Here is a 24626-nt window from a genome sequence, read left to right on the forward strand (position 1 = left end):
ATACTACAATATTAAGCCAATTAACTATTTGGATTGTAAAAAATGTATCGTTATTCTTAAATTTAGCTTAGCGTGATAGGTTTAGAGGTTAATGAAGTGATTAATTCTTTGAGGTTTCGATTTATTACGAGTTTCTAAATGGTTATCAAAACAAATATTAGTTAATCAGACAATATATGATACACATAGCCGTTAATATAAACTTAAGTCATTTTAATTGATCAATAAATATTGAAGATGAAACTTAAAAAGAGAGAAATTGTTATTGATATAAATGAAATCTAGATAATAGTGTGAAATTGGTACAGAGACTTACATAGAGTACTTTCCCAATAATTTTATACTTAAGGCTTCATTTATTGGGCATCTCGATGGCAACTGACCGTGAATACTTTCTTGTGCAATGAGCAAGTTACGGACTTAAAGCATATAATTTAGAAGTGTATTCTATGAAGGGTATTAATCAAATTCTATTACCTACTTTTGCATTGGCGTTATTATCGCTGGCTTGTATGAAACGATATTGGCTGGCATTCCGATTTTGAATTTCGCTTATTATGGATGGGCACAACTCTGACCCGGTTATGGGCTGAGATTGTAATTAAGAAGGTCACGTGAGAACTGAGTAACGTTCGTGACTGCGCGCGCGCTGGTGACACGCCATCTACTCTATCGGGCACAAGGTGAGAATACGTTCCTATTTCCTGATTATCGATGGGAAATTGTGGATGTTTATCTATTTACTGACTAAATAATTGAAAATTATTACTGGTAGACGTTCAATACAGGCTAATGAACAGAAACCTTGATTTACGAAGACTCTAAAAAGTATAAAGTTACAAAGACACATACATTGAAACGACTGGGTGAAATGCTACTCACGCAACGAGTAATTTAATGTGATCGAAGTGGTGAGGTGGTCGGTCGCGCTCCACTGAGCTCCACGATCTCAAAGCAGGCTGCTCCTATTTATAAAGTAACGCTTAAAGGGCGGCCCAGTGCGGTCGTGCGCGAGGTCAGGACGGATTCCATCAGGCGTGCTTTCCATGAAGGATTTTAATTACGTCGTCGCGGGGTGAACGACCGCGTTGCGGGCGCTCGCTTTTGACAACTCTCCCGTTAACAGGTGTAACGCCTTATTATTAATAGTTGATTTATAGGAGCCGATTCGATCACATTTCTTTCCTTATATGGTCCTTCGAAGGAAAACTATAACTATAAAAATACCTGTACATTGTGCACGGGAAGATCTCGAAGACGATATAGAGAGAATAGCCAATAACTTTCAGAATGTTCCGCTAATGGGTAGATCTTGCGGTTTAGCAAATAATTTATATGAATTTGTGTCGAGTCTCAATATTTATAGTTGAAATTAAATGTGGATGGTATAACTGGCTGCGGAGAGAAAAATTGACGATATTTATCGTAGTTTATGGTCAGGTTCGGTATGCAAATTGTGGGCTGTCCGTAGACAATAAGCGTGGGCATGCGCCGTCTGAGTCACCGGTGTCACTGTCACGCTACAACCAAATATTGATATGTCAATAAATTAATCGGTATTTAAAGACTGGTTTTAGGAAACGTTGAACGCCACATTCAACCTAGATTTGAGTGTCGCTGATTGTTGTACAACTACTATTTAGTTGATAAGATATGAAGTAGTTAGATCATTTATTGAGAAGTCACTTATGGCGTTAGTCATTCGAAAGAAAAGTTGAATAAAAATATTTTTATTCAAACAAAGTACAAAACTATGTTAGATTGTTAAATTTGATGAATGAAAACGAAATACTATCAGCATTTTTCAAAATTATGGAACCGATCCCTATGTATATTAACCAATTACGATAAATCGAGCTACTTTATTACCATGTTTACGGTTAAGTCTGCTATCTACAAAAATCTTGTTTTTATGTATTGATTTCAATTGGACAAGTTTTTTTCGACAAACCGGTTAAAGTGGACTCTTTATTCGCAGAAATGGCAAAAAAATGCAAAACAAAAAATTGAAGTACCGTTGTACGCTTCTACTGAAAATGACGAAAGCTACGAATACAAACGGAATCTTATTTGCATTGGTCATTTGTAAACACTAACGTGTGCAAAAACTAACTTTCTAAGAGAAAATGCTTCTCTAAAATTATATATTCAATCTAGGAGAGACAATAATACATTCAAAGAACGGTTCTCTATGGCTCTCCTACCGTATGATCGTAAAACTCAACCGCACACAGTTCATAGCATTGGAAAATGTGTGAAATATTTAGACATCAACCTGAACGATAAAAGTTAAGACGCTTAATGTACAAAAATACGAGTTGCCGTACGTTTGAATATGAGATCGAGAATAACTCAAAATTTATGGCTTGGAAGGCCTAAATAGTGTAGTTGAGACATCATGTGAATCTAGGTTTACACCAGCCATGTAGTGAGCCAATGCCGGCGACGGTGGCTGTAAAACGTTTTATGCACAATAATGTGCCGCAAGTGGAGCGAGTGGTGCGCGAGCGCCTACAATGTGCTCAAATTGATTACGGGCGATACACGCGAATCATCTAATAAAATCAGTAATGGAACGGTACCGGTGGCGTATGTCGCATAGTAACAAAATGTGGCGAGTACAAAGTGGACCCTTCGTAAAGTGTTCATGAGGACTTAGTAAGAATGAGGATGTGATGAAGCGAGAGCAAGAAAATGCAAACAAAACAAAAAGCTCAAAGGATGATGATCAGAGAGAAAAAGAAAGAAAATATCAGACAGGAAATTAGCGAATTAATATGAGAGAGTAGTTCCTTAATATGCTGGGACTGTGCTGAAAAAAATATCTAATAGTTTTTTTCCTTTTTATAATCAACATAAGACATGTTACGAACCACAAATGAATCTATTAATGATAAACTCACAGAAGTCAATAACCTTGTTGAGATTACCAGTTTCTCAGGTAAAACTGTGATCAAAATTTTGGTCATCAAACAACAGTTTGTTGGATTTAACAATGAAATCTATACACGAGTTGATTCTGTGTTCTCCTTATTACATAGAATAACGGCCCGAGGCACTCGCTCCCACGGCTGACACATTATGCAACCTGCACTGGTGCAGGCGTCAAACACAATATAATCTTGATCGCTAAAAACTCCATAATCAGATGGGCATTTAATATCTCAAGGGTTTTTAAGATCTTTTCAAACGAATGGATCAATGGATCAAAACTGGTGCATAGACTTCTATAAAGTTTAAAAGTAATTACAGATTACATTTAAAGTGAAAAAGATTCATGATAAACCAACGTATCAAAAAACTACGAGCAATGGAACGGTCAAAGACTGTTCCAGATATATAAAAATAATGTACATATTTTAGTAGAAGAATAAATCAATAAAACGATGATTTGTTAAAAAAAAAATATTTTATACACGTAATACTTGGTGATGATCGCATTAGAAATGCAAATGCAAGCCCTAATTTTGATGCCTGGTCATTACGCGTAATTGGTTCGCAACGTGCTCTTAAATCTATTAACAGCAACATGTAATTCATGTAATATACATTCAAATAGGGGAATAAAATTGTAAGACGCAGAATAAATGATCCTTAACGCAAAAGGTTACCGGTTTGCAGCCGGTATTTATGGAATTACGACAGAATCACAAAAGAAAGCAATAACCTGATGTCTTCTGAGATATTGAAAAAAGGAGTTTATTGATCAAGATCAAAGAGAAACTTGATACTAAATTGTTTCAGGCATTAAAAATAAAACATATTAATTCCTTGTCCCCATAATATTAGCAGGCAGTAAGAAAGGAAATGCATGTTAATCGTTTATACACTTGACATACATATCCGTTAGTAGGCATGCGTATAATAACTAATTTCATGCGTGTATTACAATTACCGTTATGATGCCCACAACAGTGGGAAGAAGACTAAACAAATCATATCACCTAATTAAAATTAACGCAATTGTGCCATCGCAGATGCTTAATAAACTTTGATTACATTAACATTACATTATCATGTAATATTGACGTAACCCTGACGGAAGAATGATTCTCACATACACAATAGATTTGTTTCCATTTACTCGTACTGCAGACAATACAATAGAAAATAGCCTAATAAAGGGAATATTGTGTCATTAAATGCAATGCTTGCAACTCACCGAGATATGCTATAAATCTTAATAGTGGGAATATAATTACAAACAATATAAATTATGAAATGTAAGTATAAAGAATCCGAAGAAGAAAGAAAATGTAACCATGCAATAAACATTGTTTGAAATTTTTGTTATAGCGCTTTTAAATGACATGGAATATAAGTCATACGTAGTTACAATATTTATTGACAGAGAATAAATCAGGAACCCGAGATTATGATATGTTAAAGGCGTAACAGACGACACTGAGTTACAGTTATTACATCAAAGGTTGAAAGGTCATCATGAATCATAATGGAATTACAATCACGAAATATTATTTGCAACGGATATCAAGCGATCAATGAACTAGATCAATTGCTTAATTCAGTGTTGAGTGTCTGCGGAGAGGCGACCGGCACGATCCGCGGCGGAATTCGGCTGCAGCGGCACGCGCGTGACCGCAACCCGAAACGCACGATCCGCAAATTAGCCGCACTGCCAATGTGACTCTAAGATTACTTGCGGTGGAACTCTCAAACTTCCATTACAGAAAACAGTGTGTGACCCAAATACGACCCACTTTCCGAACCTATTTGGCGCGAAGAATGGCATTTGCCGCGCGCCGCTATTCTATACCGCAGCGGATATGTTGTCTCTGCAAGGCAGTTTACGTCTGCGCACAATTTTATTTGCGTTTTAAACAACTTGTTCTGAAATATATAAGACGAGTTTCCCTTAAATGGCCCTCTTTCCTATATCTTAACGTGACTAGCAGTAAACCTGCAAACTGCCACTGAGCGTCTCCTCTATCACCGCATTAAATTACTTTGTGAGTTTGTATTAGCCGCTTTACTCTTGACAAATGTTGCCATTTTCATATATTTTCCTTTTATCTTTCTAGTTTATTAATCAAGATTACCGGCTTTTAGAAATTGTCTTTAACGCAAATTGTTTTCATTTCGGTTTACTGAGATTAATTTTAAATAGAACCTCAAGTAATAAATATTGCACACTTGTGGAAATTGGTATTATAGTAATTAAAATAATTTACATTTCCATTAGATCTAAATAACCAACGTCGAGGGGCTGATTCAATATACTTAATAGAATATTACAAATATATGGGTACTTTCTACTTATAAATAAATACTAATAAATAAAGAGTTATAATAAATTATGGAGATAAAAAAATATGAGATTATGGAAAATCTTTACCAATTCTTCCGGAAGTTCAGGGCACGGGCACATGGCGCTTTATAAATGAATTTTTACAGTACAGAGTTGTAGAAAAAGCAAATAAATCTTAACCAAACATTCCATCAGGTAGTCGTGACGATTGGCCATCGCTGGTGTGGTGAGGACAGCCAAGATCGCGGTAACGAGTGGCCGAGTGGGCGCTTTACATAGATCCAATGCAAATTGAGTAGCGATTTGCGCGCGCATATAAATCAGACCCTGCAACATACTAGCACTCCGCATTTCGTCAATTAACGTCAACCATATTGTGCGCGATAGTGGCATGCGTCGCCGCGCTTGATTTATTTGCAATTGCATAGATAGCTCCCGCAGATACTGCGGTCGCTCCCTTTGCAGTGCAGCCATTAAACCCAACAGAAGTAGCGAAAAGTCTGGACGTTCCCGTAAAACGTGAGCTCATGATAATAAGAAAGAGTGTAAGTTCGCAATAATTTGCCTAGTTCTGGTGGAAAGACCGGTGTAAAATTACAGGAATGTTACACCAACAACACGCATGATGCAGTCTTTAAACATTAAAATTATAACAATTTCATAAATTACGATGTTTAAAACATAGCAGGATGCGAATCTTTACATTCATTAGAATTTTGTCATTAAAAACTTGTGGCAAAACAATTTACATCATCATTAAGATGCCATGCAGCGTATAAGTTGTAGAATTACGCCTGAAGGGACATTTGTACATGTACTATACATACATACATATTGAAATATTTAAAAATAAAAGGGAGTTCATCTTCGTTTCTTACCCGAGTAGTTAGTGAATACTAAATATAATATTAATGTTTCATTTCACTCATTCAATTGAATTTCAATTAATGTGTCTGAAAAAATGAAAAATGTTAATTTTGTTATAAATAGTGTCAATTCTGTTTATGCATTCTCAGTCTATGCTTATGGCGTTCAGAGCTAGTCCTAAATCAAAGCTTACGGTATGTTTGATAAAATCTGTGTTTATCTTGGCGGTATAAGTAAGTCCTCCTATAATCGACGTTTGCGATTAATTCTTACAGTATATAATTAACGTTTCAACTATCGACGTCCATATAGTCCAATAGAAATAGCCTGCTTCCTTGATTGCAAATAAAGCTGATTACATATAACAGATTACATATAGTTCATAGGAATAACTCACACAAGTGCACAGTAGTCAGACTATTAAATTATGCAAAATGTTTTAGCTGTAAAAGACCCAGCAAAAAATCTGTACGAGTATATTACATAAAATAATCTTTTTATTATCACTCGTTCGTTCGTTATATTAATGGATATAATCAAAGTAGTTCAGAGCAAGTCAATTATCTGATATTAAAATAAACTATTGGGAATAATTTTATTTAGCGAAATATTCATTGTGTAAACTAAACGATGAAGAAGTAAGCATGGAAGATTTTACAAAATACTGAACATCTGGAACCAACCTTCATAAAACACCCTGTGAAGGTACTAGAAATAGTCGGCAGTTGCATAGCAGGCGGAAATAGGGACGTCGTGAGATCGGACGATCTCTGCGATGTGATCGTTGGCCAGAACATCGACAATATGCAATTAATGAACCGTCCTGGACTCCTGGCTTCTCGTCTCGCGTAACGAGCTAGTGCCACTTCTTATCGCTAATGAGAGCTGGTATTGTGGCATACTCGCGGCCCATCTGGGCCGCTTATCACACATCTATCAACGATAAAAGGTAGTTTTTAAATACGAGCAAAATCGTTATTATAGTATAAAATTGTTATTCTAACATGACTTCACCTGGAATACGAATAAAACTCTGATAAACATTTGGAAAATACGATCTGACATAAAAATCAAAACTTAGATGTTTATTGTCCGTAAATACTGAGTCCAGTCTAGCCTCGGTAATAAAAAGACTGAAGAATGAAGTTATATTACCCATCTAATCTAATAGTAGATTCTGCCAGCTTCGGCTAAAGACAAAATTAAATTTTCTCATAAGGAAACAATCTCTTGATGTTTTATGTTCTCGGCCGCCTGACATCGCCTAATGATTTTAATGGTGTATGATATTGAAGCGAGTTTATTTATTGTAGTCTCACCGGGTCGAATGTCAGCACAGTGAATTTTCCTAATAAGGAAACAATCTCACTATCGCTTGGGTTCATGAGGGCTGACACTTTCTCACTAATGGTATGGGTGTTAAAGGGAGCAGTTGAACGGTGTCGTAATGATTTCGATCATGAGAAAACGTTCATCCTGATGGTTGCGGCAGTTTTATTTAAGAACTCATGAATGATTAATACTCATGCGTATAAGGGGATATTTTTGTTGAAGTGAAAATTCGTTTATGGAGTGATCTTCTGACCCATGTTTTTAAGAAAGCAGTTTCAGTAGAAATTAGTGGATTTGAGAGTTTAATTGTACGGATCTTAATGAAACATATCTTCAACACGATCAGCAATGCTATCAGGTGAATCGAGGCAGGATCTTACAACCTGTGTCTTGCGTAATGAATACATGGGTTTATCGGTGTGTTTGTTATGGGATTACGGGAGCCGGGAGGTGTTCCCAGGTCGGGTGTCGGGGGCCGTGCTATCTAATCGGGCGTCGCCTCGTCGCCGGTGGGCGGCGATCGGGATAACGCGCAGCCGCCGCGCCCACACGCCAATTATGTGGGAAGAGGTTACGATTCCCCAACCGATATCACCACTAACGTAAACGGACTCACACAGACCCCGATCGCTACAATAATCGGCAAACTATTAGCAGTGGCAACTCCAATTAATGCTCTGGATAAATGGTAGTGTTACATAAATTGCAATATCCTGAGACACTCTTCTATTTCATTTGTTATAGTCTAGCAAAAACTAAGATTCAATTGCAAAAAAGAGCATGTAGGGTTTAGAAAATAAAAAAGTAGTTGACGTGACTCACGATTTGATAGTTAGACATAGATAGGTACTCAAAAGTGTAAGTGGGATGTACATAATTGAACTGAAGAGCGATGGTATCGGGATACTCATCTTGGCGCGCTCCCGTCATTGATGGGATAGTCGGCGAGCGACGTAATTATAATAAATACGGTTCACATGCGAACAGGAACCGACTGCCGACCTGTCTACAACAAGATGCACGCCACTGCGTTCTAGCAATTATGTAACACCGCACTTGATCGCACGCTTCCACTCATAATATGCAGCGACAGTTATGAGATTAATGACGTCTTCTCTTTGTACGAATTTATTTTCAGTGTCACATAAAAAATACAGATGTAATACTTTACAGAAATACAGCTTTTCTCTAAGGCATACATAACATAGAACCGGTAAATTTTATACGCGGTCACTTCAATTAAGTATAACACGTGGTTCTATTAGTATATTTGATTGACATAGTGATAACTATCATATACGTTATAGATTCGTAATTAAGAGCAAACATTATCGTGCAAAACGATTTCATTGGTGCATGGAAAGTTCGAGACTATCTTCGAGGGAAGATTTATAGCTTTATCAAGTATAATTGCATCGCGAACTAAAGCTGGAATAAATTCATTCTAGTAATCCGCGGTAAGCTATGGTAATGAAATGGTGAACTTGCAGAGTATAATCACAGAGAAATAATCGTTGGATTTGAGCGCGGGATCAAGTGCAGCAGTCACGATCCGACACCATCGTCCGTCTGCTTTTATTACAACAGTTCTATCGTGTTAATGTACTTTCAGTGCATTAATCTCCTTATAGTCATAATGACAACGCTATTTAAATAGATGCAGATTAATATAGTGCGTTGGTAACAAGATTCCACTTTAAGAAATTCAAATTACAATTAAGAATGCAAATAAAAATAAATTGAGATAGCAACAAGGCCTTTCATCAAAACTTCGTTAGCCCAGCTCCATAGAAAGACATAAAATGTAATTGTAAATACGATTGCGAAAAAAAAACCTTTTTAGTTTCTCAAGGAAAGTGTACAAAGTAATGACAGAAGGGCGGTGCAGTGTTATTACAGTAATGTCAGGTTGGTTGCTTCGGCTTCGTTCGCGAGCGTTACATAGCATTTCTCCAGAGCGTCAGCGAAACTAAAAAATAATACAAATAACCGGCTTGCCACAAACTCTATTAGATTTCCAAGTTACTTTTTGCAGAGGTTGTCGTCGCCTAACTCGATCTCGATGCGGACGTGAGAAAATTGTTAATCTTATTTTGTAATAGCAAAATGCACGGCAGATGATAAGGCGGCTTTTATTAATAAACTCTATACTAAAATATCTATTTTCACGCATTTGTGTATTTCGAATGCGTTGTTGTGTACTTTTTTAAGATGGACTATAAGAATTATTGTTTGCACATAACATCATATCATAAAGGCAATTTTATTGCTTTATATATATATATAATTTGAGTTCAGAACAACAATATCTACAACAATAAAATGTGGCATGTAATTCTTCAGAAGAAAGCACATTAAAAAGATACTTGACTCGCGAGTCTAAAGCCAAACGAGATGCGAGATTGTGATTAACACTTGATGCACATTAGCGATGACTTGCACCTCTGTCACTGGATGCGAGGTAGAAAGGAAGAGTGGAGGTGTCAGGGCACGACGGCGAAAGCGGCTCGCCATATCACGAAAGGGAACTTCAAATCCACACCATCAACTTCACTGCGCCTTACCTAGCTCAATCTAAGATAGGATGTAACGTGAGAGCTTGTAAGGTCACTTTCTTCTTGATGTTTTTCAAGTTTTTGCCCGACTATCCAAGGAGGACTGAACAGGATGATCAGTATGCTATATTCGTCACTAGTTTACATAGACGTTTCCATTTTGCAATAGAATCGAGCAGTTCCCGTCGTACCCGTTTACCGGTGGTGCCTTCGGCGCGATCGGATTTCCCGTTTGCGATTATTGCCTTTCTTTATTTCACGGGGCGGGTCGTTACTGGCAATATCGGTGGGTAACGGTGCTCTGTAGGCACAAGCATTTGCATGGTGAGCCCATTACGGCGACCGGCGGGTGGAAGTTATTAAAATACATTTAAGATTGGCCAGTATTCGGCGGGGGCGATAAAGAGTAGACATTGCAGAGTCGTGAGCTAGCTTCGAGGTTTATTGCGTTCAGGATGCGATCGGGCTCCGCGGGCAAGTTCGATCCCAACGTAAACAAAGGATTGAGGTGTTCCGCAAGAGGCCGCTTGACGGAAAGCCGCTAGATCTCGTTAGTGGCTCATTGTCCCGTCCCCGGCCCGACGCGGACGCTGACACCCACCCTGCTGTAATTGGCTACAAGCAATGTGGCATTTCTCTCTCTATTACTGAGGTATTGTTCCTGGATAGCAACACATAAACTTTCCAGTAGAAAGTGAAACAAGCGAGACATTGCTGAATGGACAAACTGTTTCCGATTGCGGAGTTCAAGGACATTCTTTTAGAAAGTGGGTCTCATTGCGAGTTAGCGGTGTTAGGGCTGCGTAATTGCGTGACAAGTCTCGCCATGAGCATTACGATTCCACGTACGAAGTTAAACTACTTATTCGGCGTGGTGACCGTTATCCGGCGCACGCACTGCTTGCATCAATGGCATATTTTTCCCGAGCGAAACTCTCTGCGCTTACTATTCAAGGTTAACCCGGTCAGTATATTGCTTTCTTTGTTTACGATGGCGTCCGATATCACACGATACATGGCTCACAGCGATGCACAAGTGACTTGTTCAATCACATATTAAAAAAATACTATTATATTATGCAGTAAAGTTGAATTTATAATATTGATCAATATATCTTTATTATGATAAAAATAATACTCGAATAAATAAATAAAATATGTAAAATAAATATATGTAAAAAATTCCTTGACCTGTTTATTGAATCAGGAAAGGACCTTAATTCGTAGTGCGTATAATCTGCAATGGAAAGGCGTGGAGTAGTGTAGAATACGCGAATGCAGTCAGTTTTGAAATCTAGATAGCTCCATGCGTGTTTGCGCACTATAATGTAGACCGACAGCCTGCGGGAGGATCGAAACCATTATGTCAATAAACAAACCACTTCGGTTAATAGACAAGGGCCTATAATTTTAACTCAATAAGTTATTGTTATACTAGATATCCCCCTGTTCTTGTGAAGATTGAAGACACAACACACATCTTAATATTTCCGAATGTTACGATTATGTTGTTGTTAATTCAGGTAAAAACTTAAGTATTTGTTTTTAATTTAATAAGATGATGAACTGCTTTGAAAATTACGTGCGAAAAACATGCGATCGTCATTTCAAAATAATGACGCCTAAAGAAGAATTTGCATAAGAGTACAAGTTTTCTTTTGTTATTGAAAATTATTAATCTGTTTGACCATTTTACGGAGGTTAGGTTTGATGATTGAATGATTGTATGACATTAATAAAAATATGATAACTATAAGAATTCTGCCAAAGAAAATTACAATGATAATGCATGTTTAAACTCGCAATGATAAATCATTGCGAGTTTATGCTTGCAAAAATCGGTGGACAGTCGTTAAACTTTAATTTTACATTAAATTTTCACGCGGCAAATTATTGTCACAAACAACAAGTAATATTTTCTGTTTCAGGTGACACGGGCCAGTACTGATTACATCCAGGCTAAACGTGGACACGGTAAGTTATTGTTGTGATTGATGTTGATTTTAAACTTAAACTGTTCCTATGATTTTGGCATCGGAACTGATAGACTAATGGTAGAATTGAAAAAGTACCGAAATGTCTCAATAAAGCTATATAGTTTACAAAATAATGTAAAATATTTTCTTTCGATAGTTTTTTATGTCTATGGATAAAACAATGTAGCCCTTAATAAAGTGAGTTTCATAAAGCGTGGAAAGTGTGACAAAAACTTCCCATCAGATTATCCGCCAGATAGTATATGATCGATGCAGCCGTATTTAGGACAACACGCACGGGATGTGAGCCGCACTCGTTACTAACGAAAGTATACCGCATCCGCAAGTGTGTGGATCATGTGTGTGCTAGACTAACTTGTCCTCCACCGCACCAGTTCTTGAAAACTGGTTGAGCTACAAACTAGGTTTTAATTAGCTTCTTTGCCTTGCTAAACGTATCCCCTTTACCCCTATGTGTAAAACAAAAAAAATATTAGTCATACTTACTCTCCAGCAAGGAATAGTAAATAATGATAGTATTTATTATTTATTTTATTACTATCGTAACAAATCCTATGCATCCGTGCAAAGTGTCAAGAAATAACGCCCATTGCAGTCGCCTAATGTTTTATGATTTATCTTTCCCTATTGAAAGACACGTAGTGGCATGTAACATATGGCTCTCAAGATTTTATAGTAGTGCTTAAAACGCTCAAAATTTATGGCTTAGAATATCTCCCGTCCATTGAAACACAAAATGCAGTAGAATGTTATGTTTTACAGAAATATGGATAGTATACATAATGCTGCCACTAAGAAATTCTATGTAGAAGGTTTTTCTGACATATCAGTATGAGGGGGTAGAGTTGATTGCGTGCCTGACAGGAGCTAAGGCTCGCTGAATACGAGCACTCGTCATGCCATCCGAACATTTTAACGAGAGCGCGATCCTCCGCGCCGATATCGACAGCCTAATGAAAACCCCTCTGAATAATGCATTAATACCAGCGTTAAATCGTGAGCACCTACAATCGGCTGCGAAGAGAATATACGAGATGCAAATTTAAGTTAACACCGACGACGTCGATAAGCTACCGGAGGTAATCCGAGAAATGCAACGTCCACACTAGAGTCAAATGAAGTTAATCCTGTTACGTGAATGGCAATGATTAAACTTGAAATAAACGGTGTGTTTTTCGATGTTGTTGTCGTCCATATTAATGTGATTGATAATTTGAGTAAGATATGACAGTCTATACTAGACAGTCGTCGCTGTAAATAATGTCAGATATGAAGTTATGCGCATTGCAGTAGGGCAGTCCGTTGCTGGTTCGGATGCGGAGGCTGGTGATGCAGTTAGGACGTGAGGCGTTGCTCGTGCCTTGTGTCACGCCGCGACCCACGTTCACCTTCTCTATTGAAATGTCAGTGCGCAGGCCAGTGACGAGACAATCGTAAAATACAATGTTAAGGTCACATCATGACTTCAATAAACAATCCTAAACACAGGAAACGTGACGTCGTCGCCGAGGCGCGGTGCCGGGACCTACCAAATGTAGGCCAAACGATGTTATATGTCAAACAGAGTTCGTGATCGCTCCTTCAAATTGAATTTGCTTATGTTCATGATGACAAACATTTGTGAATAAGAATTTAGTTGTTAACATACGTATCCGTGACATAAAATTGGTTTTGAAACTGGCACAATTCTGCAAAATTGAAAAGAGAAAACTCGATATAATTATAATATCTATTCTATAAAAGTTTCCATTCGTACCATATTTGGCTGCTCGAAACCCAAAAGCTATCAAATTTCTAACCAACAATTCAAATAAACAATTGAACTTAAATGAACTCCCATAAGATGAATGTTTATCCAAATAAGGCGTGCCGTGGAGTATAAACATAGAAAGGTCAGAGTAGGAGGGCGGGACAGGGCAAGATGGCTAACTGGCCACAGTCACACTACCGTTCCCGCGTTCCACAAACGGAAAACACGCGACTACACAGGTACCATCGGGGTCGTCGCCGATGTCGCCTGCAATGCGCACACTTACTTAGTTGCCTCTCAGCATCAAAACACGCTAAGCATTTGCTCAGATTAATGTCTTCCTTGATACATTATGCACTTTTATCTTACATTTTCAATAAACAACAACAATTTTAACAATGCATCAAGCTTTTAAAGATAAACACTCAAAGGATATCTATATCCCAGCAAGATTTATCATAACAATTTGTGTGTCATCAGGACACGGGCGAGCGATGCATAGCGGGGTTTTACTTTCTTGTAGTGGCCTCAAGAAACTAGTTAGAGAAAGTAGGATTAGTAGTGTCTTCAATAACTTTAACGTTATATAACTCTAATAAATAGGAAATGTATGACAACAATTATATGAGTTGTATTTACAATACTGAATGCATTTAAGAATTAATTTTATGATGATAATATACTCATTGATAATTTCAATGGAAGTATCCTGAGACTGAAACAAATTCGCGCCTACAGACGTCAATTAGGCCGGCAGTATCGTGCGTATCCAGCCCACGTGTGTGAAAATGGGCACTTACTCATAAATATTTATTGCAAACACAAAGCCCTCTTTGTAGACTTCCACATTCACTGAGAATTATAATGGCTGTCACAGTAGGATCCCGAACAAGAGCCGAAACGGCTCGCATTAAGGAGAATAAAAGATTGTCTCAACGTTTTCACTTAGCAACTGACACGGCAGATAACACGAATAGAGATGACACAGAAAGGAGTTTGCTAGCAGAATGTTAATGAAAAAATAAGGTTCAAGTGAGATTTTTGCTTTCGAGTACGAATCCGCTTGTTCAGTATTAATTGGATACATAGATGAACGAAACCTCATATCATTTGCTTTCCTGATTAATAAACATCGCATTTTATAATAGAACTAACAACATAGGCACGGGGCCTATGTTGTTATTGCAACAGAGATAGATTTGTCAGTATACCGTTTTTGAGTTCTGCGGTGAACAAACAATGCGGTTCTTAGAGGAAATTAAGTGTGGCTTGAGTAAAAGGTCACCGATGAGATCGATGACGGCGACGTCGGCCGGCATTTCCCGTTGCGGTGGTGGTACAAGGCGCGAGCAGGCGTCCGTGTCGTACGGTAGCAGTACAGTTAACTGGATATAGGCGGTTACGATGGCCGCTGCTGTCTGGGTGTCGACGATCTCATCAGTCAATTATAGCCCTATAAACTTTACATCGGTACCCATTCATGCGGACTATAACAATCGCTGCCTTAATCGACCACGTGCACAATCTATTAATAGTGAATGAAGTGGTCAGAGCCAAATGCAAGGTCAGTAAAAAGAATATAAAAGAAGTGATAAAGAATTTTAAAGCATTCCGATCACACTGTTCCGCTGTTAATTCATTAGCAGTGGACCAAATTTCACGGTCTGCTTTGATCACGGCCGGTGTTTACTTTTTTACGTTTTTTTTTTAGTAAATTTATTGAAAACCTACAAACTATTATTATATTTGGGATATACTGTTAAATTTTCTCGTCTCCGTGGAAATCGTAAAAAATATTAATTCAAATAGTAGTAGGATCATCTCAACGCAATTTATTTATCATTGTTATACTTTATACATATAGAAATAGAAATGCAATGTATTGAGATTTATAGAAAAATATTCAATAGTCTGGAAATTTTGTGGCCGATAAAAACGTTATTACTTCTTTGATGACTGTAGAATTAATGTGCAAGGAAGATTGATGAAATTTACCAGAAAAACAGATTAGATCGAACGCGCAAAAACTTTCACGACCTCACAGTACAAAAAATGGCAAACGTAGTTTTCTTTAAATTTTGTGTGTATACCTAAAGATCTTTGTCAAGCTGAAACAGAAAGTAAGTCTTTTATTTTGCATATATGGAGTCTTTTCATCATTACTACTATCAACTTAAAATATTTAGACGAGAATTAAAAAAAAAACACAAAAAAATATATAAGTCAAAGTGTTCCATGAAATTTTGAAACAGCATGGCTCGTGGAAACAAAATCACGTTTTTCCATTGTGAATCTCCAAATAACTATCCAATCGGTGGAACGGTAGCAAAAGGTGCGTGGCATCACGTAGATTCTGATATAAAATAGCAGTTGTTCCTCTGCCGCGGGTCGACGGCCGACTTACGAAATTTAATCGAATTATATTAAATTCATCTTCAAACCGATAGTCCAATGCTTTTTATTATATATTTCGTTCGTTCTCCTCCAATGCAAGTCGTGGTTTACGTTAATAAATAAAGTGCCAGACAGGCAAATCGTTTCAGTCCACTAAAGACTTTGGGGTGAATATAGCAGAGGCGGAAAATGGGACATATTTATTTCCCTATTGTCTAACCTTTCTTTATACGAGCAGTGTCTTGTGTAAGAGCCCGATATAACAAGTTTAGCGATATACAAAAGGCGAAGAAAAGGACGTGCGGCGATAGTTTATGACGAGAGCGAAACACAGTAGCAGCGCGTGGGCCGCGGTGACGCATTGTTAGGACAATGTGTGGTGCACTTATCGGAATCATAGTTGTGCAAGCTCGCGGCATTGAGATGAGAATTAGATCGGCCGATTTGCGAATAAATATCACTATATGAGTCTTGACTGCAGTTTCGGCGAAAGCGTGGAGTCTAAATATGAGTACAATGATAAATTGTCATACGTAAATGGAACGCGAATTGCGATTTGTAAGAAACTTTAGTCTTTCGACGACAAACGTTAGACCGCCAGACGATCGCAAATAATGGTTAAAGACGCGCCAGTTACTAACGTGCCATGACACTAACATATGTGTGTTTAGGTGCATACCACGAGATGAGTCAATATTTACGGGTCGTCGACCTGCCTTCCTTTCAACGACCAAGTGCAAGGATATTGGTAAAGTAATAAATGTTTGCATTACCTTTAATAATGTGAGTTTTACAACAGATACAGCTATATCTTCGCACTGTTTGTTTAATGGTTTGCGATACATTTGCGGGGACAGCGTATTAGTGTTACGGTTGTATACTAAAATGGTGAATTCGAATCGCACACACGAGAACACGATGAGATATAGAGGCACGAATTCAAGTCCGAGCATCCGCCTTTGCAGTACACCCGCTATCTAATGCGAATTTACTGCTAAAGATTAGAGCAGTTTAAAACAGAGCACGAAAGGGTGCTCGATAATGGTTTCTTTATATAGTATAGATAGTATGTTTTCTAGTTCATGTGGGAACATTTCTCGCTAGGCGCGACGTTGACGGATCATGAGATCGCTGCGTTAAGGGTAACTACTGATCGTCGTCGAATAAACGAAATTTTAAAGTGTTGAAGAAAAGAGCAATTACATAAAGTAATCAAACTTAAATATATTTTTCTATCGCTTTAATTGTAATTTATATAAACAGAGCAGCGGATTAAATCCAGTCTAGGATTGTGCGGATGATGCCCAGGATGAACCGCATGAATTACCTCCGTATAGCTGGCCTACCAATCAAAAATGATTGATCATAATTATTAATCCGCTAGCTGGCATAATTACAAGCTTTTATTCCTGCGGTATACAGACAGACATGATTATTTTGTCACGTGATTAATGTAACAAGATCTCCCTGATGACAATAAAAGTGTCCAAAATTATCATATTCATATATTTGAACGATATGAAGTTGGGAAGTGTACCTTAGCTTGACCGGTGACGGGTTGTGAAATGAGACGCACTCGCCGACTCACCGACGAGGATGCGCAACGCCACAATTTATGCGTCAAACTAATCGAGATGGAAGGCGAACAAAATAAGTACAGTACAGGAGACCACTCATTTAAATAATATTATTTATAGTTAATGTCATACTGTCGTTTTTGTTTAAACAGATTGAGATACCAACCGAGAAATCATACAATTAATTTTTTTTCTAGCCACGTGATTTTTTTTTCTGCTTGATAACACAAGCTGTTTTTTTTTTGTTGGAAATCCCGATGTTGATCAACAACCTTCCTGTGACTCAACCTTCATAACATTCTATATTCTTGTTCACTTTTATCGAAATCTCACAACTTTTTACGGTAGAAAAACTGGGCTGCGAGACTTGGGTTTTTTTTACAGCATATTTTTGATGGCATTCTATATTCTTGTTCACTTTTATCGAAATGTCGCGAAGACGCGACGCAAAATCATATTACAGAATTAAAAACGAATCATTGTTTTATATTGGTTCTTCTTAGTGCGTTTTGAGTTAAATTGAGTATATTATAAAAAGAAACAATTCTGTGCTCTAGTTATTTTGGAAGGGCCCGCGATCGCGTTTCACGAACTGTGAACTCTGGCTAAATAACGGTTGTATTTACGTTTGTATGCCCAGTATTTGTAACGCCTGTAATTATGCATCTAGGAGGAATCATAACATCTTGGTTTCACGGCGAAGTATTATTATTAAATAAATGGTTCTGACGCTTGGAATTTGTTCAAAGTTATATGTAATTATTTAAACGTCAAAACCTACTCAAGGTTTATAAGTTAATGACTAAATTATAATGATTGATATTGTGTTTATTATCGATATTACACAGAAGCAGGGACAGGCCGAAGAGGAGAGCGTCGTCGTGTGCAATGTAGTAACTGATAGGTTTATATTAAACAGGAATAAGTGGAGGAGACTGACATGCTGTATTCTTCGTCTCTCTGATCTGAGCGTATTCCCGATTCCTTTCTCAGCCGTTGAGCGTCGGACATGCTGTACCGATCCCATATAAAGTTGGATAAGGGTACGCGGATGATGTTGATGTCTGATATTTTATTTGATGGCTTAAAATTCAATGAAATGAAAAATTGAAACAACAAAAACGAAAAACCACTAGCACTTTTCATCAGAATTACGAGATGTTTAAAAAAGAAGTAATATAAGTAACATGAAAGATAATAACAATTTTATAGCATAAGCTAAGCTTAAGGCCAGAACATAAAAATATAATTACAATTTACTTTACGAGTAGAATACCTGAAAGGTTACAGGACGATTTAAATGCACAAGAAGTAGTAGGCAATTATTTTAATCATGGAATGGGGAAGAAGAATATTTACAGACTGACACTTGCAATGTGAGACGAGAAAATTGTTTAATTTTATGGTATTTGACGAAAAACTATTACAAAACATCTATTACTTAATATAAGTGAATGTAATTTTAATTGTGATTATATGAAATAAAATACGGAACTAATATGATGTGGTAATTTTGCTAATTTCTGATTTCTGATGTTTTATAATTTCTGTAAGTTTTGATCTGAACAGTCATTAATTCGCTATACCAATTTCAAAGTACGTATGATTATAACGTATTAGTTAAAATTATAACGTATTAGTTATAATTTTTATATCATAAATATTGTTTGTATACATTATGTATTTCTAACGACATAGAAATTTAACTTATACAATGAGTCTACCAGTAAAACGTCATTTTTTACTTAACACTCGCAACACATAAAATTCATTTACAACTATAAAACGGTATTTTAATATCATTTGTTTAACCGAAGACGTTACATTTACACGCTAGATTGATACATTCAGTCTGTCTGTTTGTGTTGTTTGACTGTGAAATTGCAATTGCAAGTCAGTCGAGCGTATTTACTTTGTCCATATGCTAGTCACAATGGGGGCTACTTCGAGTAACATACGTAGTTCAACGATCACGTTTAGCAGATGTATTCTTCTAACGTGAAGTTAATATCTCATCTCAATAGTAGTGCTTATTTACACGAGATTAGGGATTCTTTTATACTATTGAGGCGCAATATCGACTTAGTAGAATTGAAACCCATAGAGCGTTTCCGTGTTCATGGTAAATAAGTTGATATTAACAAGAATTAATGTAATTTAAATAATATCAGTATAATTAAATAAAATGTATTTTGTAATTTATTGTTCAAGGTTCGTTTTTAAAAGATAAATGTACACTATCCAAATTTTTGTCAAAACATATTATTTCTAACTAAACCTAAAACAAATATATGTCAAAATCTTGATTTCATATAATGCTCGCAGTAATAAGAGTGAAACTATCATCCCTTTATGCACCGGTTACATCGACAACATTTAGACAAAATCTCAACTTTCACAGATTATCTATATTTATTTCACCATGGCTTCTCTTAAAACCTCAAGCTCAAGATACGGAACCATTATTATGCGAGTTGGTATTTTTTTGTGGTACGTAGTCAACCGTGGGATAGTGATGAGTCCGTAAGTGATGTAACAACGACTATTGCAATATTGATTAATGGAACAGATTGGAAAAATTAAGTTGGCATGAGATAAGTAGTCTTTGTGCTGAAGTGACGTGCGCCCAAATAGAAGTGACGTGAACAAATAGCTTTTTTATTTCTTCTAATTAGAATTGAAGCGGAAATATAAAAAAAATAGGCAGTTTCGTCTTTAACTATTGGACGTGCAAATAATAAAAAATAACTCGTTTCTACTATGCAAATGTACATAGTTTGGAATTCGTAGAGTTAATGTCAAACATGGAAAATATGTATGCACAATAAACATGCCTTTCGCTTTCACAAATAACTTAAATCTTTTCAAAATGTACATATTTTACTTTCATGAATGACACAGAATTAATTTAAAAGAAAACAATTGGTACCAAGAACAAGCACTATGTGTATCTTTTAATGGACCAAGTGATTAATTGGACGCTATCAAATATGCCCGTGTAACTTGAGTAACGCCCAAATGAGAGGGCAATGTGCTAATATAATCAAAATTACTAGACATTATTATGCTCGTCATCTATTGGACAAACTATGGACCAGAACAATAAAAACAGGTTTTATCACTTAACAAAAATTTTTTGTGGCACCTATAAAATGTCTTGTCGCACCTACCCTTAGAATGTTATTCCTACCCGCGCAGGCGCAGAGGGGCGAGATTATGCTCGAGGCCGCCATAGCCCCACAGCCGGTGCCGTGACAGCTTTGTTTGTGACACAGTACTTCTTTATTACCGTAAAATAAAAAAAAAGTTTTCATATCCAAACAAACCCCGACAAACCAAATCAACCAATCAAATGACTGCCCACCAACCACACGATACTATCCATAATGTCCAGGCAATGTGATAAATAAGGTGTCTCAGTTTATTTCGTCCTAATGCATATTCAAATTACTATTACTAATAAAGTTATAATTAATCACTTGATCCATAGTATATCTATTGTAAGTACAACAACTTACCTAAGTAACAGGAATAAGCATTAAGTGTTGAAAATTACCTGAAATAAAAAAGAATCATGTTAGTTATGTATGCACATGACATAGATTTTCTCTATATTCTGGGGTACAAGATTGATTAACATGTCGTATGGTAATGGTAGAATAGCTGAGGATAAAGTTAATAATAATGTTTTTTCAATGTCACCGATACGTATAGAATTCAAGAAAGGAACAAACGATGGAAGAAACGAAGAATGTTGAACTCACTGTCTACTGTCATAATCGATAATAACCTCGTCGTAAGCTAAAGTGCCAGTTCCAACTTTTAAATGTCAGATTAAAACTACTCGAAATATGAAATATATGTCGTAATAAATAGATAAGATACAATAGAGTAAAATTACGACCATGGATGGTGCAATTTTTATTATAAACGGTGCAATTTTTTTAAATAACAATTTTAAAGTGACGTTTACACCTCTTTATGATGTTTTATTAGTAAAATACGATGTTTTTTACAATGCTATGAATATTGCATTTAAAAAAACCGAAACACTAAAGAGTAAAAGATCATGCAAGAAATAAATGCTACGACAGATCAGATAAATATACATTTGAGACTCTATTAATCCTCATTCTAATACCCCATTAGGCCTATTTATGGGTTCCGGTGAAGATCGTTTACACGACGTGTTACATAATAAGGTTGGGCGCACGTTTATCTGACATTACGATCACAAACATGCAGTAAACACAATCCCATCCGCAACCAGCGAGGTGTACTCGAAAACGAATTGCTTCACTTATGTAAATAGATGAGAGAATTATGGCATTCCAGGAATTTCTTAGCGTTTGGAGCGTAATTACACGTCGATACTGGGAAGAAGTGTTCCTCAATGAGAGAATTGTGAGCATGCTCAGTCGGATTCCATGTTCTGAGCGTGTGATTACAAGTCACCTGACTATAATTCAACTTGTCATAATTGAGATACACTCATGTGTAAACTGCGTAATTAACAATGGTTTTCTTTTGATCGCAGGACGGCGGCGGCGGTTAGCGGTAGCGGTTGTGGATCACAGGTCAGTGACCGTAGCACCTTACTTTCCTGCGATCGGAATTCGTGAATCTTCAGAAATAACACGTCATTATGTCTTATTAGATGTTGAGGAAGCACTTAGAGCAAATTTACAGAAAATAACACGCTCGCGTCTCGCTGCAGATTGTTCAGGGTTCCATTACGGCATTATTACTATGTGAAACTAATAGATAAAATAAAATAACTATATTAAAATATGAGATCGAAATATATAATAGCTTATATAATAAGGTAGCTCATGTTATTGTTATGTGTAATGTCTCGGGCCATGTAGTCGCTTAAGATACAATAAAAACGGTAAAATGCTTAATATGACATCGTAATAATGTCAAATTGCCTTAGTATACGAGTCGGAAATATAACAACCTCAAAAGCAACGAAGTGCAAACAGAGGTACAGTTAGTTTTTCTGGTAATAGTTCGGTACTTACATGCGTAGTGACTCGCAAATAATTAGGGAAGTAAGTCATTTTAATGCAGCGATCATTACCAAAATTGATGCATGGGTACAATGAAACTAATACTACATAGTCCGTTATATAAGTAAAATAATAAGATAATAAGCTCTTTTTTCGTTTGTACAAAAAATGTAACGTTACAGATATTTTTCTATTAGGTATGATAGAGGTGGGAATAGTGGCAGTAATCTCAGGTTGCATAAGTATATTTATTTGTTTTGCTAATAGAGCATCAAAAATAAATAAATTCTTAGTAGTGTACATTGTATTTTTAAATAGCTAAATAGTGGAAAGGATCTGGCAAATGATATAAGCTAACAGGTATAGTTAAAATAAATAATGAAAATAACATGCGCTGCGGTTGGTAGAATGCAATTAAACTTTCGCAGAATTTTCCTTACGTAAATTACTCCTGCATATTCTGCTGCATTCCCAATGCATACGAAAATTAATCATCGGCGAAATCGAACGAAAATTGTTCATCGAAACATCGGACAGAAAAAGGAGGCGTATTTCGAATTTACAGGAGAAGTTTAAAAGCCACGTCTCACGTTCCTGTGAACAAAAAATATGTTTCGCGTCTTCCTCAATTTTCAAAATCAGTGGACCGGTTTCGGAATAATTCCAACCTGTTACTTTTTACCGTTCCCCAAGTGCAGAATGAAACGACCCATACGTCTACATTGTTTTAGTTTTGTTTTGGGTTAAAATTTACTCACGGCGCCAAGTAAGACATATTTTATACACGTTGAAGCCAAAAGAACTGATGTTTTTTTTTTAATTGTATAGTGGGCAAAGGAGCATGTAGTTTATATATAGTAGTTTATTTATATTTTCTGTAGTTAAAATAATCTGATGAAATTTCTGTTTGACGCAAAGATGAAAAGGCGAAATTGAGCACAGACAAAAAATCTCTTTTGATGTGTTATGTCTAATTTAAACTATATAACCTGTGTTTATCACCGGAACGACCTGAAAATATGGAATGCAGCAGTAAAGAAATATGTTACTCCAGTCATTGCATTCTTGTTGCGGTCGTAGTTATTTTGTTATTGGGTCAAAACGAATACAAAAATAAAGTTGGTCAAGATTAAGACCGGTTTTAACACGGTTAACTCTTACTTACACTTTGCACTAAACGAAACTGTAAATTGATTTAAACAACTGACTATTGAATTGAGTTTGGAATTACTTTTAGTACCAGCAAATTCAGAAAAATAAAACAGAAAAAAGATGTTTTGAACGACCAAAGCACTGGGAGATTATATGTAACTAGCTGCACCCCGGGACTTCGCTCCCGTAGGAATTTCGGGATAAAAAGTACCCTATGTATATTAGTATTCCAGGATTCTACCAGTATATCAAATTTCTTAACAATTCGTCCAATAGATTTTGGGTGAAAGAGTAACGAACACACATACACATACATCCTCACAAACTTTCTCATTAAAATATTAGTAAGATGTAATTTCTATAACACTCTTAAAACAGTAATATGCAAGATAATTACTTGTATTATTATATTAATGATATTTAAATTACAATGACTTGACGGTGTAACAGCTCATGTCATAACAGCTTCATTACTTAATACGAGTTCAATGAACTCAAGTAATTATACTACAACCGTAGTATTTTCAGGTTACGAGTACGAAAATTAGAAATGTTAAAGTGAGAAAAATTTACTTCATCATAATCATAATTTGTATTTACATAGCGTGCTGTTGCAGATAATGTACTTTTGTTGATTTTGAAAATAAATATCGCACAGTATTTTTTTTGTTCAGATGTTTTGTGCGTTTTTTGTTTTTCGTGTATCAATTATCCACGTAAT

General features: G+C 36.4%; 2 protein-coding genes across 5 annotated transcripts in view; one reads left to right on the top strand and one right to left on the bottom strand.

Annotated features, from left to right (window-relative positions):
• Atg16 (Autophagy-related 16) overlaps positions 1 to 24626 on the bottom strand; it is a 169828-nt gene that overhangs the window by 96215 nt on the left and 48987 nt on the right. The window lies entirely within an intron of this gene.
• Positions 1 to 24626, top strand: part of neo (neyo) — a 61235-nt gene that overhangs the window by 5755 nt on the left and 30854 nt on the right. The window contains exons 2-3 of one of the 3 annotated variants that reach the window (XM_053750072.2): positions 11952 to 11997; positions 22279 to 22318. The gene's annotated coding sequence lies outside the window, so the exon portion shown is untranslated. The remainder of the gene's footprint in view (positions 1 to 11951; positions 11998 to 22278; positions 22319 to 24626) is intronic. The other 2 variants (XM_053750074.2, XM_053750073.2) reach the window with 2 other exon arrangements.

Source organism: Plodia interpunctella, chromosome 9 (genome assembly GCF_027563975.2).
Source record: "Plodia interpunctella isolate USDA-ARS_2022_Savannah chromosome 9, ilPloInte3.2, whole genome shotgun sequence".
NCBI classification, from domain to species: Eukaryota; Metazoa; Arthropoda; class Insecta; order Lepidoptera; family Pyralidae; genus Plodia; species Plodia interpunctella.